The following is a 16,028-nucleotide window of genomic DNA, read 5'->3' as shown; positions in this document are numbered from 1 at the left end:
GCTGTGTTGAGGGAGGCTTTCCACCCTGTTCCCTCCTTTCAAGCCAGGGAGATAGAGTTTCTCCCGACTGCTGCTGCCAAACACAAGAGAAAATACAGGTTTGCTGGCTAGCACCAGTTTCTAAAAATGACTGCTTGAATGGGTGCTTCTCAGAAGATAACCCAGGAAAGTTGTGTATGCCTCAACCCTGGAAGTGTTAGAACCAGGCTGGATGGCGATCTGAATAACCTGATCTAGTGAAAGATACCTCTGCCCATGGCAGGGGGCTTGGACTTGATGACTTTTGGAGATCTCTTCCAACCCAAGCCATTCTGTGGGTCCATGTTTCTGTAACCCAGTTCGTTCATCAGTCAGGGTCTGTCTGCAACAGCTGTGTGTTGTGTGTGCCACCAAACACCAGGAAAAGCTGGGAGAAAGCTTTTCAACATAACATGATGTTCATGTCATGCATGCACCTCGCAGGCTTCTATATGTGAAATAAGGGGATGAAAAGAACAACCAGGGCACGAGGCCAACAGGAAAAGTGGATTAGGGAAGCTGCACAGTACTAAGACTTTCAATGTACTTGGAGTGTGGAGACAGAAAAATGCTAGTAGAAAGTGGAAAAAAAAAAAAAAAGATATTTCTGAAAGAAGAATGAAAGCTTTCTTTGAGGGTTGTTAATGTTACACTGGTCTGTGGTTTATGCAATGGGTTCGATGGCACCTCCTACAGCGTGCCCTTGATAATCACCTGCCTGCTGAACAGGTTGATTTCTTCTTAGGTACAAATAAAACAAGAGTTGCAATATGGAATTGCAATGTGGAATACCTACAGTCAGCACTTCAGGTGCTTTGGCCTGTGATGTAGGGCTGCAGCTCAACCCAGGTTTCTTAAACCATGTTTATATGGGGGTAATCTGCTCAGAAGAGCTCTGCCCTCCTATCAGTTAATCCTACTCCTGATTGTTAAAATTAATTAATAAATCCTTAATGTAAAGAACAAGCTGCTGGTTATAGCTATATTTTTAGCACATACTCCTGTAAGAAAGACAAATCTTGCTGTATAAGCTTTACTGCCACAGCTGATGCTAGTCATATATCACTGCTCTGTGATATATAGCTATACAGCCACACAAGACAGGGAGTGTTGCATGTCTCTATTATGGTTACTCCAGCAAAGCAAGTAGTCTGTAATGCAGTGAAGAATGCTGAAATCACTGGTAGCTTGTTCACGTGCAGAAATAATTGAGATACTGCCACCATTTATGAGAGGTTTGTATGAAATGAAAGATGCCATTTTCTTCCCTGTACATTTGCTCTCTCCCTCTTGCATAAACAGTGGTGGTGGATGGGAATTTCAGTTTGTTTCCATGCACATCTTATATACTTCCATGCATTTGGTGGAAATGTTTCTTCCTAGAAAGAGACATGCAGGTAGGAAGCAGAAATTAAGAAAAAAATCACCTGTTTCCTCGGCAATTTGAGATAAATGGGCTAATTGGGTCACCCTGGCTTCCACTCATTTTATCTTTCAATACGCAAGGTCTCTCTTAAACCAAAAATGTAAAAAAAAAAAAAAAAAAGTAAAATTTACAGAACTCTCCTAACAGTAATAGGAAAGAATTCACCCTGTGATGGGTATATATGTTGTAATTTGCCTTACAGAGACAGCTAAATATCCACACAATTTCCTCACAGCTGCTTCTGAGGTGGAGGGGATTCTGCTTTCATTTAGAAAGCTGATGCCACGGGGTTGACCTCTGTGGGGCTATTTTGTGGTTGCACTCACTGGGGGGACAGAATTTCTTCTCAGAGGATTTGAGTTTCCTAGTGAGGCTCACTTTCTAGGAGAGTTGAGAGCACAGCAGGGCTGTTATTCAGTGAATAAAGAGTAAGATATAATTCTGCTTTCTTCTACAAGGCTCTGGATTCACAGGATTGCATTTTGAAAGGTAGAATAGAAAACTAAGGGAACATCACTGAATAATTAAACACAAAGTACAGTTGCTGATTAGGAAGTACAGTATGTGATTTCTGTGAACTGTGCAGCTTAAAGTGACACATTATTCCAAGAACATAACCTGGCACCCACTGCTGGGATGCAGGGGTGGAAATTTTAATCGATGGGCACCTTACTCACTCATTAGTTAAATGTCATAAAATATCTCTCAGTTGAAGGTTGTAGGGAGGTTGGTAAGATTGTTTCCCTGTGTCTTGTAGGTAGGGAGAACACAGTCCTTTCAGAGAAGCTGGTGAGGTGAACACATAATATTGAATAGTTGATAACAACTATTCATTATTTAAGAATCATAGAATCATAGAATCGGCTGGTTTGGAAGGGACCTCAGAGATCATCAAGTCCAACCCCTGATCCACAACTGCTGCAGTTACCAGACCATGGCACTGAGTGCCACATCCAGTCTCTTTTTAAATATCTCCAGGGATGGAGAATCCACTACTTCCCTGGGCAGCCCATTCCAATGCCTGATCACCCTCTCCATAAAGAAATTCTTTCTAATATCCAACCTAAACCTCCCCTGGCACAACTTAAGACCGTGCCCTCTTGTCTTGTTGAAAGTCGTCTGGGAAAAGAGACCAACCCCCCCTGGCTACCCCCTCCTTTCAGGGAGCTGTAGAGAGTGATGAGGTCTCCCCTGAGCCGCCTCCAGGCTGAACACCCCCAGCTCCCTCAGCCTCTCCTCATAGGGTCTGTGCTCAAATCCCTTCACCAGCCCAGTTGCTCTCCTTTGGACAGCTAAGAACCTGAACTAAAATTGAAGCATCTTAAATAAAATGAAGACAACTCACTATCTGTTTAGCATATGTGTATTTTATAGATCTTAATAGATGTTTTTGACTCAATATTTTAGACTGGAAAAATTATAATAAGCAAAAAGAAATCTCAAGGTTGTGTAGCTCATCATGGGACAGCCAGAAGCAGATGGGATGCTAAAAACTCATTTAGGGAGTGTGTTCATTCCTTTGTGAACAAGGACTAATAGATTTTGTCTATAGCAACAACTTATGTGGCTTTCCCTATGGTAGCAGCCAGACATTAATATTATTCACTTCCCAGTAACTACTCCTCCCCAGATTATACATCCTTCCAAGAAATGCTTATCTCCACCTTCCTGATAGGGAATCTGAGGGGAAAAAAGTGATTAGGAATCAGCTGGTGCATACAAAAGCCTTTCACAGAAGAGCTGCACTTTGTAATGTAACTAGGGCATCCCATTAAACCCACAAACATTCAGATAACAAAGAAACCAGAATTTGTTTGCTGTGACCTTTGTCATAGCATTAATTTTTTTTTTCCCCTTGAAGACGGAGTTTGCTGGCATAGAAAATGTGGGATGGTCTGGTGGAGATAGGGAGCACAGGGAAGAAGAGACACATCAGGGGGCTCTGAGAAGGATGCTGCCAGGTGCTGCCCCCTGCCAGAAGTGACAGGAGCTTTAGTATTTGAGATACTCAATTTCCATGCCATTTTTGGCCCCAAAATACACGGGCCTGCTGCTTCAGAAGTTTGCTAAATCAGATCAGGGACACGCAGAGAGAGAAGGTTTCTACTGACCCAGCCTTCCAGCCCAGCCCAGCTCAGCCCAGCTCAGCTCAGCTCAGCTCAGCTCAGCTCAGCTCAGCTCAGCTCAGCAGCATTTGGAAGGTTTTCCCTCCCAGGAAAAGGAAGGGAGTTCATGTTCTGTGACCCAGAAGGAGTTTGGCTTTTCTGGCAGGTCTGTCTGTACACAGACTGAAGGTGTGGGTGGAGGGGGAAGCAGGCAAGCGGGAGCTAGAGGAGAGACCTGTACATAAATAAAGTAACCAGGTACATTTTATCTACCTGGAGCTGCCCCAGGGTGATGTCAAAATCCTTTGGATCATTAGCAGCACCTGTGGCAACATGCAAAGTTAACATTGTAGATAGAGACCTAAGGAGTTAATGGTAGATGAAACATCAAGAAGCCACTTTTCTCAAAAAAAGTGGAGTTGGCTTTTTTATTTTTGCTGAAAACATAACTTGAGCTCAATAACTCAGAGCTTTTTATTTCCAATTAATTTACTGTTTGGTAACACTGTTCTTCCTGTAGAGCCAGTTACATTCACTTGTATTTTTATCAGGGAGGAGAGGCCAAGGTGAATTGCTAATAAGGAAAAGCAGCTCCATGCAGACATCTGTCAAAAGTATCACACTCCAATGCAAGGAGCCAGGGGTTTCCCCATGGAGCTGGGATTTACCACGTCCACTTCCTCTTTATATCCATCTCTACCACAGCAGGACCTTTGCTGTTTTTTTTTTTTTTTTCTTTTTTTGCTTTTTTCCCTCCACATCTGTTCCCTCAGGGAATCTGAAGGGATGATGTTTTGTGCAAAGCCTGAGTTTAATAGAGAACTTCAGATCTGGACGCTCAGGTCTGTATGGAACCCAGCACCAGCTGACAGCTGCAAGGAGGTGTGAAAAATCTTGATTTTTGGACTTTGAGAGATGACCATCCCCGCCCTAAATACCTCTGTGGGTCCAGCCTTCAGCCTTAACCTTTGTACCATGAGCTGCAGCCCATGAATAGGGAGGGCACAGCCAGTGCTGTGCCTGGGCAATACATCAGGGATGCGACCGGGGAAAGGGAAACACACGGAGTAATCCCAGTTTTGGTGCTGAGTTACCATCAGACCTTGTGCAATCCATCTCTGAGGCTGGGAGATTCTGTCCTGCCAATCAAGGGCCCTCCCAGCAGGTATGTGGGGTAGACAAATAGCAGTGTTAGCATATATTTGTATTCAGGGCAAGCTGGTAAGGGAAGTAGGGCAAAACAAGAGTTCCTGATCCAAAGCCTTTATATATTGCTTCCTACTACAGAGAAACAGCTTCCTTCAAAGCATCTGAGTGTATTTAAGACAAACAAACAACAACAAAGCTTTAAGAATCTCACACTCAGCTTGGATTCAAGCCTTTCACAGGGTGGTGAAAGCTTTGTTTATTCTGAGTTAGGTACCTCTGCCTTTCTTCATATTAGATAAGAATTTGCATGGCACACGGTATCACTCTGTCTCACCTAAGGCAATGTAAGCTTGCTGATCATTGTTCACAGCATACTGAAACCATCCAACCATCTCTTTGACAATTTTTTTTTCTTGGTACTTCCACCCTGATCATCTTCTTCTTCTGAAGCTTCAGATTTGTGTTGCAAGAGCTGACATTTTCAAGCAAACTTTTTAGCTTTTCATGCTGTCGTCTCTGCTCAGATTCCATCATGAGCATGTTTTCAGACAAACTGGACTTAGCTTTTTTTGTTAAGACAAGCACATCAGAGGGTCAGCAGTGCAGCAGCTCCTAGGGCAGGCTGGGTTACCTTATCAGCTTACACAACCAGCCCTACAAACTGAAGCATGTTGGTGACTGGACAATGCAAGCACAAGTGTCATCTCTTGACCAACCTGAGTTAAACTGACCCAGTATCTAGGAAGTGAGATTTTTATATAACTTGTGGAGATACTTGGATAACTAAATTATAAGTGATACACACTTTCCCCCCCATTTCCCTCCCCAGTCAATGACCTTGTAATATTAGATGCTCGCATTTTCAAGGGAGAACATCCTTTGTCTTTGTACATCATTTTTGGGGTGGAAGAGGCAGAGCTGCTATACAGAACATACATGACTTCAGGTGACACAGTGGAAATAAATTCTGAGGTCAAGTAATAGGACAAGATTGTGTAATTTTCTCGAGATGCCTTCTCCAGTGTTGAAATTCTGCAGCTGCAGACCAAGAGCTGACACCAGGCAGCTGCTGCAGCCCTCTTAGAAGTCTACAGGTGGGCTTACCCCTCCTGAAAGGGATTTTCCCATTATTTACAGAGATCTTCATATTTTCATCACAGGATATGAAGTTTCCTTTTTCCCATTACCTATAGCTCTGCTGTCTCACTCAGATTTAAAGGAAAACTTTAGTAGCTGTATTAGAATTTAATATGTAATTAAATTTCAATAGATTCCCTTAGCTCACTGCTCTCTTGTGAAGTCACTGTAAAGTCAGTTTTCATATTACATTAGAAATATCCATCAGTTTTGTTGATACAGAAAGATCCAATCATTCAGGTCTCAGCTGGATTAATTCAGCCCACCATATTTTGAGGGGCTGGTAGGAGAGAAGATCAGGCAAGAGACATTGTAGTGAGGGAAAGGGCTAAAAGAGGATCTCATGGTGGGGGTCCCACACTGAAGGGGAGTAGGGACTGAAGAGAGGGACAGGAACATATGCAGCTCACTAACCTGGGCAAGTGACCAATGAAGTGCTTAAAAAGAGAAGCTTTCACCTCAATGAAATTAATCTGAGACCTCCCAGGTTCTTCATCAGTCTGAACACCTCCCTCAAATCCTCCCTGTCATCTTCCCTTGCTGAGCATCTCCCAGCCTCCACTCCAAACCTCTTTCACCCCTCCTGCTTTCCCTTCTGCATCCTCAGACCCTCACCTGGCCTCCCACTCCTGCAAAACAAGAGTTTGGTCCAAGAAATCCTGAGATGGTGCTGGACAACATGGATTAAATCATGAAGCAACAAGAACATCACCTCTGCACTGCAGCATCTCTGTGGGATTTCCTACCTCTCTATTTCTCTTTGGTCTTTTCCACTAGCACCTCTTACCTTCTTTAGCTGGCTGACCTCCTTCTTTTTTTAATACTCATCCAAATTAGGAAAAAAGGTATTAGTATTAACCTATGCAGTTATATTCTTATTTCCTTCATTCTTGGCACTCTCTTGAGCAACAGATTCCCAGCAGGCAGCACACCACCACTCTATTACTTTCTTCTTTCAGCTTTTAAAATTGGAATGACCCCTTATCTTCTTAGGCTTGGAAAGCCCAGGATTTGCTATTACTTGGATTTGTTTACACATCTTGATAACAGCTCAGCCCATTTTCCCCCTTAAGGCAGGGAATTTTGAAAAGAAAGAAAAATTAAAAAAACAAATAAACAAAACATAGCCCACAACAAAAATTAAACTGCAACAACAGCAACAAAAACAACTGGCAAGAGTTTTTTTCTTTCTGTAATGGCTTCTGGGTAAAATACATTCAATACAAAGGTAAGGTCCCAACACAGCAGGACATAAACCACCTAAAATTACATAATATATTTCATAAGCAGAAACTGCAGCATGTAAATAACCTTGTCCTGCATGTCTGTGTAACCTGCTGCTGGGTTACTCATTGCTTCCCTCACCATAATGGATTTTCTAAGAACTGGGAGATGATAGAACTGGGAGATGATAGAACTGGGAGGTGACAGTCTTCTGAGAAAGGACCAGAGAGAGAAGTGGAAAACAAGAAGCACACTCCCATTCCAAGTGCTGCTCAAAAAGGGTCTGGCTTTTTCCTGCTCTGCATATACTTATCATTGGGATACACCCAGCCACTTCTTTCTTTTAAGAATGTGTTTTTCTTATGTGTTGAAACATATTCCATATGTCAGAAGGGGCTCCTGGAAATCTCAAGAACGAAATGAAAGATAATGAACAATCTACTCACACAAAAGGTTGTAGATGGTCTTCTGGCTCTGTCCTCATTAGAGAACCAGCATCAGTAATACAGATTTAGATTCTGTAATTAAACTGCCTGCAATTTTGGTATTGATAGCTGTCCTCCAAAGAGTAAATGAAAAGGTTTTTAGCAGCCCTACAAAAACAAAACAAAACAAAACAAAACAAAACCAAAACGCCCCAGAAATCTTTGATTTCTACACCTGAGCTAGTGTTTTAAAGAACAGCAAAGTAGGGGAAGGTGGGTCCATTTCCTCCACTGTATCCTTTTACCTTCTGCTTCACCTCTCCTCCTCCCTTCCCTCATAAGATTGGGCATCAAATCGCCAGCTCTCAATCTCCTGCCTGAAATCCTGCTGTTGAAGGAAGGCTGTGATGGGGAAGAGAAATTAAGGGTGTAATGGAGGACTGAGCTCCTAAAGTATATATATAAAAAAATTAACTTCTAACACTTACAATTCAAGTACTGTCATGTGGTGTCTAAATAAATAAAATTTAAACACCAAATGTAACCATGCCAGTAGTGTATAATATGTTTTGTTGTCACAGATGTCACACTTTGAGAATTCTGCTAAAAAAAAGACATTTGAAGATATAGCTGACATTTCAGGAGGCTTTGTAAGTTATTCAAACACCTGCAGTCAGCTATATAAAAAAAATATTGTTTAAAAAGAATCTGCTGTCTAGTCAGAGATTAGAGCTTGTCAAATATATTGATCTCTAGTCATTTTTCACTCTGGTGTCTCAACTGCCAACATTTGCAGAGTTTGCAGTTAATTTTCTTACTTTCTAATGAGTTTTATAGAAAGGGCTGCTATTAATCAGAAGGTAACAGCCCTAATAGGATTCAGAAGTCACAGCTGTAATTCTATTCTTTGTTGCTGACCCACTGATACTTCAGTGCACAATATAAACCATCCCATGTGTTCTTCTGTCTGTAAAAACATAGCAGTTATGAACTTCTGTAGATATTGTTCAGATTTAAAAAATTTTCTACTTCCTTACTCTAAAAATGCTAAATAATATGACAGTACCTTGCACTCAACATTGTCTAGTTCTTACAAACAAACATGCTCCATGAAAACCTTTTTTTTTTTTAAAGACCTCAAATGGCTCAACCTATACAAGAGATTCACTAGATGCACAAAAACCCTTTTTTGGTTGTTTTTATTTTCTATAATGGAAAAAAAAGGGGGATAGGGCATATAAGCAGAATAAATTGCTCCAATTTGTTGTTGCTGTTGTTTGGAAACTGATGTGGAAGAGATTAGAGTGCAATGTAGTGCATAAACAAGCAATTATATCTGGTTGAGAGCAAAGCTCTTTAAAACATTCCTATTTAGTTATAGGTAAAAGCTCTGGGAAAACAAAAACACCAAACCAAACCAAAAAAGGGCCTGAAGTGGAAGGGCTTGTTAATACCAAAAGGCTTTAAGACACTTGAGCATTTTAGTAACAGGCTATAAAATGATCTTCCAGAGAACAAATACAGCATAAGCAATACAAATCACTCGAGCTGGAGTGGTTGAGAATCAGTTTGTGCATCAGAAGTTCAGGCAGGGCTATCCCTGCAGAACTGCAGATGCTCCAGATGAATCAAGTAATAGAAGAGAGCTTGCATTTATCTGTTCCTTTACTGGACTTAAACTTAAATACTTTGAAGCTATATGTATAAGTTAAGCTTGTATTACTGTTATTAGAAAGGTGTTTATTAGTTGCAGGCTCTAATATGTTATTACCTTCCTTGTTATAAATGTAAATATTAATCACAAGTGCTTTCTTTATCAAGTCCTGCTACTGCTGTAGTTAATACTTGTCCTTTGCTTACGGTAAAAAAATAAAGTCTGTCCCAGAAGAATTTTTTTTCTGCCTCCTCCTTAAGAAACAGGAATACCCATTTCATTATGGTTTCTTACCAAATAGCTTTGTACTTTGTGACCTTCTTTATGATAAAATCTGTTGCTTATTTATTAAAAGCTCTCTAATATTTATTATGTTGTTCCAATATGAAGTATTCACAGATATTTTCATTGTCATAACAGATTAGTTTTATTCTCTTTTTGAGAACAATTGCTGAAAGTTGATGAGGAAACATGGGCAAAAAACAAGGCATCATCCTCTTGCTCCCACATCCATTTACTTAAGAGTTCTTGGAGACCAGGAGCAGTTGCTGGTGTTGCATCCAACTGAAACAACTTCCTTTTCTTCCTGTAATCAGAGAACACAAACTCCTAATGAGGCTTCTCAGCTATCACTGGTTTCGTTAATATTCACACTGAACTTTCCTTTATGGTTCACTTGGGAGCAGCTGATGCTGGGGATCCGCCTGAGACTTGAAATACTCCAACCAGTAACCCTTGAAGAGCTCCTTTGGAGCCCTGGAAAACCTTCCAGAAAAGGCTTTTAATTACCCTCAGCTAAGATCACAGATTTTTCATAGAGCAAACATTGCCTACTACAGAAGAAACCCCCAGTATCTCCTGAAAGCTTCTACAGAGAAGGATTCTGCCCCACCAAAGATCTTCATGATACTGCACCTTGTTGCATAGGGTCATCAATGAGCAACAAAAGAGATCCCTGCTGCAAGATGGCCCTGGTAAGGAGGGCCTGGATGAGATTTAGGACACTGTTGCAGTACACGTGCACAGTTCAAAATATTTGTGTTTGGTTCACCTGAACCACGATGAGCTGAATGATGACAGGGATTCCCATGGCCAAGAAGATGTTCTGTCTGACGCCAACCACGACGGTTTTCTGAGCCTGAATGCTGCTGATGCATGCTGTGAAAGAGGGGCTGAACACAGGGAAGGACTCTGGCTGAATGGCTCATTTCCAGAGAAGGAAAATATTTTGTTTTGTCTGGGACAAGGTTACCAAACCTGAGGAGAATGCAGAACAGCCAGAGAAGAGAGGCTTCTGGGACACCCACAGGGGCCCAGCCTGGGACAAGGGATGAAGCAGGGTGCTGGTGCAGCAGGGAGGGGTGTGGTGAGGTCCAATGTGGGTTCCAAAAGGACATGGGGTCCCTGTCCCACAGCCTGGGGGACATCACCCACCCCAGTGTCCCTCCTCAGCTCAGAGACTGAGGCTTGCAGGTGGACTGGTGAGAAGGAAGACCAGGGAGGTCTTTACATAAGGGAGGCTTTCTGTAAGGGAAGCTCTGGTACAGACAGCACCAAGCACCAGCAGCACCTCAGTGGTCAAAGAGCTGACAAGTATCTGGCAAAAAAAAACAGGCTGAAAGGTTAGTCCTGGCAGAAGGGATCTAGGGATCTCCTGCACCTGATTTATCTGCTCCCTTCTCAGGAGCACACATGTGTTTTTCACTTCTGCTGTGATGCAATGCAGTTGTACATTATGAAACTGTTGCCTCATCCTCCTACACAGGCATTGCTGCATTTTGTATCGGGGTGAAGTTGGAATTATGTGAATTGCTTTTTAAATTATTTGGGATCGAGAGGTGCTATTCAACTTGCTATTTAACAACTTCCAGTGTAGCAACTCAGATTTATTTTCTTTTACAGCAGCCTGACATGCTTTGTAATCAGGACAGACGAAGGAATACAGATGATAAAGTATAGCCAATTTTATATTTATTTCCTCTAATGAATCAAGAACCAAAATTTCAGTAATTGAGAGGCTAGGCCTGAGATCAAGAAGCTGGATGACATTTTAACATAACCCATGATTTTCCTTCGCTTATATCACCAACATAACCCATGATTTCCCCCTCTTATATCACCCATAAATAAAAGATCTATCAGTTGTTGTTAAGTACAGGACCTGAAAACTGGTTCTGATGACAGCTGTACATATAAATTGCATACAATACATACAAAAAGGGAAAGGACAATTAAGTGCAGGTTTCATGCAAGAACTTGTAAGCTTCAGTGGCAATGTAACACATCCTGCTAGGAAAAGAGGGATATCTTTCATGTCATATTAATTTACACATAGTGATATAATCAGCTAAAGACAGAATCAAGCTGTGGATTATTGTCTGAATTGGAAGGATTCAAAATTAATTAAAATAGCAAATCACAAGTAGATTAAGAAAAGGGGGTTGAAACATGTTAAATTGAAATTATTTCTATCAAATATTTAATTTTTGACAAATTACTCCAATGTAGTTCAATCATATGTAGGTGATTTGCAATTTAGTAAAAGGAAAAAGAAAAAAAACAGAATGAAAGATTTATGAGTTCCAGGAGGACAAGAGCTCAATAAATGATTTTTAAATTTAAAGAAAACAACAAAGTATACTGTGGATTTTTTTGTATATTTATTGATTTAAATTAGCTCAGTTTTCAGTAGAACCCCGGTCAGACATTTACAACTTGAGCAAAAACAGCTGTCAGCCAAGAAACAGGGAAATGTTCAATCCTGTGACTGTTCTCAGTACATTACTAAATGGTGTATGAAGTTAGGACAGTTTAAAGATGACAAATTGGGACACAAGTCACCTTCTGTATGAAATTGGACTGAGGAAGTCCAGGTTCTAAGGATTTCAGTGCAGGGTCTTGTTTCTTTTAACAGGATTAGACAAAATCCAACTTTCATGCTGCATAAACTGGTTTAACTGGCTTGTAGAAGCTGATACACACCACGCAAAACTGAGAAGCCTTTTCACTGCTACTGAAAAGACTGAAATTCTAGGTCATTCATAAAAAACACTGTTCTCTGAAATAAGCATCTTGGACATTTCTTCACTTACAAGCACTTCGAATTGCTTCAAACACCAGAAATATCAGCATAAGTTGTCAGCTGCTTTACTTGCAGTACAAGCTTCTGCTGTGACCAAGAACTGCCTGAAATCTGGCAGCTGAACACAAGTCTTCTGATGAGTAACAAACACACTGTCCTGAACAAAGACCCAGTCAACAATAAGATTAGTTCTGTCGTGGTTTGGGCCAGGATAAAGGTGATTCTCTGTCTTGTACTTTTGCTTTCAGCTCAGTCTCTTTAAGTAGTTGCTGAAATTAACAACAAGTTCCTCAGACAGTGTCTGCTTTTAGAATTGATAACACTTGATGTTTATAGTTACTGCCAGGGACTGGTGTGCAGAGCCAAGGACACTGCTCAGCTCTGAGGAAAACATTTTACCATCCAGGAGCCCTCCTTTGGGGAGGAACAGTCAAGATAGATGCTAGAATTGACCAAACAGCGTATTCCATCCCATATACGTCACACTCAGTATAAATTTGAGAGATTTTCCGGATTTCCCTTTCTTCCTGCTTCTCTTCCCGCTTCTCTTCCTGCCTCTCTAGCTGCCTCTCTTCCTGCTTCTCTTCCTTCACCCGGCATCCTGGAAGGATTCCGTCCGTTCATCTGCCTGTGCTCCTGATCCGTGCCAGCCCATATCTGTGTGTTCCTGCCTCCAGCTCCCGACTGCTGCTGACTCCAGGAGTCCAGCCTGGACTTTCCCAGGGCTGCCCTGCAGCCTTGGCTGACATGAGAGTTATTGAGGGGAAAGAGGGGAGGAATGTGGTTCTCATTTTCCTGTATATTTGTATATATTTACTAATTTGTCCTATCATTACTGTTTCATTAAAGTTGTGTAGTTTAGTCTCCAACCCATAAGTCTCTCTCCCTTATTCTCTCTCCTTTCGTCATCAAGGAGGAGAGAGAGATTAATAGAGAGAGTCTGTTTCGGTTTAATTGCCGGGCCAGTGTTAAACCGTGACAACTTCCTAAAATTATCATCTTAGAGACTTCATGCATCTGTTTTTCCAAAAATAGTCATGAACTAGAACAAGTTGATAGTAATGAATTAGCTTAAGACAGCTAATGATTTCATACTATTGTCCAAATTTTGGCTTTAAACATTTACACCTAAAAGAGAGACCACCAGCTCTGAACTAATGCACACTGTAAGGAATATCTGCCAAAAGACACCCAGTCCTTTGGAGTTCAGCACCATCAATAGTGATCAATACAGTGGTTAATGGGGACTAAGAGCCTAATTTGAATTTCTAATCTGAACTGGCCTGGCCTCAGTATCCAATCTCTGTTATGTCTTCCACAACACACACACAAACACACACACAAAACCAAAAACCAAAAACCCCCAAAAACCAACCAACCAAAAAAAACAGAGAAAAAAAAGAAAAAAAAAAAAAAAAAAAAGAAAAAAAGCCTTGCACCATCCACTATACCATTCAGCAAGATTGCCTTATTGCTTTTGTACTGTACACCACTTTTTGATTTTCTACTTGGTAAGTCAAAACACTCTCCCCTCCAGATCTCCTACCATGTAAGATTTTCTTCTCTTCCTTGAGTGTTGTTTTTTGTGATTCTTGTATAAATTCTTCAGTTTCAACATTTTCAAACCTTAGCCCTGGTGTCTGCCCAGTGGCACAGTGGTTTCACAGTGCCTCCAGAGGAGCAGGGGGTAACATTACCATGATTCACTCTGCTTATATCCACTTGCTGCATTAGACCTTTTTGCCAGAGAATTACATTAGGAGTTTGCTTAAGGAAGCTCCACATTCAGAACAATCCTTAAATCCTTTTTGCTTTCATTTTCCAAGAGACAATGCATACTTTTTTTTTGAAAGGACTTTGAAGCCAATAACACTAGCATACTGTTTTAAAAAGTCCTAGTTTGGAGTAATTCAAATAGGAGAGATTGAATTTTGTTTTTTATGCAATTTAAACTGGGAGGAGAGGTTGTTAGAATTTGTTCATGGAATACCAGTGAAAATGCTCAATAGTACCATTGTGATACCAATAGGTTTGGGAAGTCTTCCAGAAAGCATCTCCATTTGATTTTCCATCAGTGGTCTCTAAAAGCATTTGCCAGGCTGTACTTAAGCACCTGGTCACACACTCTATTATAATGGCTGGCTCAAATTGAGCTATCAAGTGGTGGTGCAAGAACCTGAAATAGAATCATAGAATTGGCTGGGTTGGAAGGGACCTCAGAGATCAAGTCCAACCCTTGATCCACTGCTGCTGCAGTTACCAGACCATGGCACTGAGTGCCACATCCAGTCTCTTCTTAAATATCTCCAGGGATGGAGAATCCACTACTTCCCTGGGCAGCCCATTCCAATGCCTGATCACCCTCTCGGTAAAGAAATTCTTTCTAATATCCAACCTAAACCTCCCCTGGTACAACTTCAGACCGTGCCCTCTTGTCTTGCTGAGAGTTGCCTGGGAGAAGAGACCAACCCCCCCCTGGCTACCCCCTCCTTTCAGGGAGTTGTAGAGTGATGAGGTCTCCCCTGAGCCTCCTCTTCTCCAGGCTGAACAGCCCCAGCTCCCTCAGCCTCTCCTTATAGGATCTGTGCTTGAGTCCCTTCACCAGCCTGGTTGCCCTCCTTTGGACCTGCTCCAGGACCTCAATATCCTTCATAAACTGAGGGGCCTAGAACTGGACACAGTAAATAGAAACATTAAGGTTTGGATGAAATATGAGTGGGAATTATTTCTGTGAAAGCATGAGCAGCAGCATGTGTTGAAGGAACAGCATGAAGTGATAACTGAGGATGTGATTTACAGCAATTAAACTGGTAAGCACCAAGGAATGTGCTGTTTACATCAACACCAAGAGACCTGAGCTCTGATAAGGCCACATCAGGATGCCTTGTCAGCAGATAACCTCAGGTCCAACAAGAGGAGGACAGCAGCTGGGTTGTGGCACACTGTCTGTGCCAGTCTGCTGCTTGTTATCACAGCAGGAAGAAAGGCTGTAACCATTAAAAGAAGGAAACACAAACAACAGGTAGCAAGCTTCCCTACAGTTTATGGGGGGATGAGGTAAGCAAGATTATGATGTAAAATCACTTCGTTATAGCTGAAGGATACAAATACCTGGATGATTGTTGTGGTTTAACCCCAGCTGGCAAATCAGCGCCACACGGCTGCTTCCTCATCCTCCACCCAGTGGGATGGGACAGAGAATCAGAGAGGTAAAAGTGCAGTAGACTTGGGGTTGGGAGAAAGATAGTTTAATAATTAAAACAAAAGTAACTCAGCTCTCCACCCGTTCCTTCCCCTCCCCCCAGAAAAATAAAAAAAAAATAAAAATCCAAACCCGAGAAAAACAAGTGCTACCAAAAGCCTAATTGCTCACCACCAATTGACTGATGCCCAGCCAGTCCCTAGGCAATTGCCGCCCTGGCCAACCTCTCTCCCCCCAGTTTTAATGCTGAGCACAACGTCATAGGGTCTGTGATGTCCCTCTGGGTCAGCTGGGGTCAGCTGTCCCAGCTCTGTCCCCTCCCAGCTCTTTGTGTACCCCAGACAGCCCTGTGGTGGGGTGAGATGCAGAAAGGGCCTTGACACTGAGCCAGCACTGCTCAGCAAAACCCAAAACATCTCTGCATTATCAGTGATGTTTTCACCACAAATCCAAATCACAGACTGTATCAGCTACTGTGAAGAGATGTAACCATCCCAACCAAACCCAGCACACTGAAAAGAGTTTTCCACTACCAAGGAAGACCCCCAGTGACATGGCATTGATCAAGTGGATTCTCCGTCCCTGGAGATATTTAAAAAGGGACTG

This window comes from Calypte anna, chromosome 1 (genome assembly GCF_003957555.1).
Source record: "Calypte anna isolate BGI_N300 chromosome 1, bCalAnn1_v1.p, whole genome shotgun sequence".
Classification (NCBI taxonomy): Eukaryota; Metazoa; Chordata; class Aves; order Apodiformes; family Trochilidae; genus Calypte; species Calypte anna.
Note: the sequence above shows the minus strand (reverse complement) of the source record.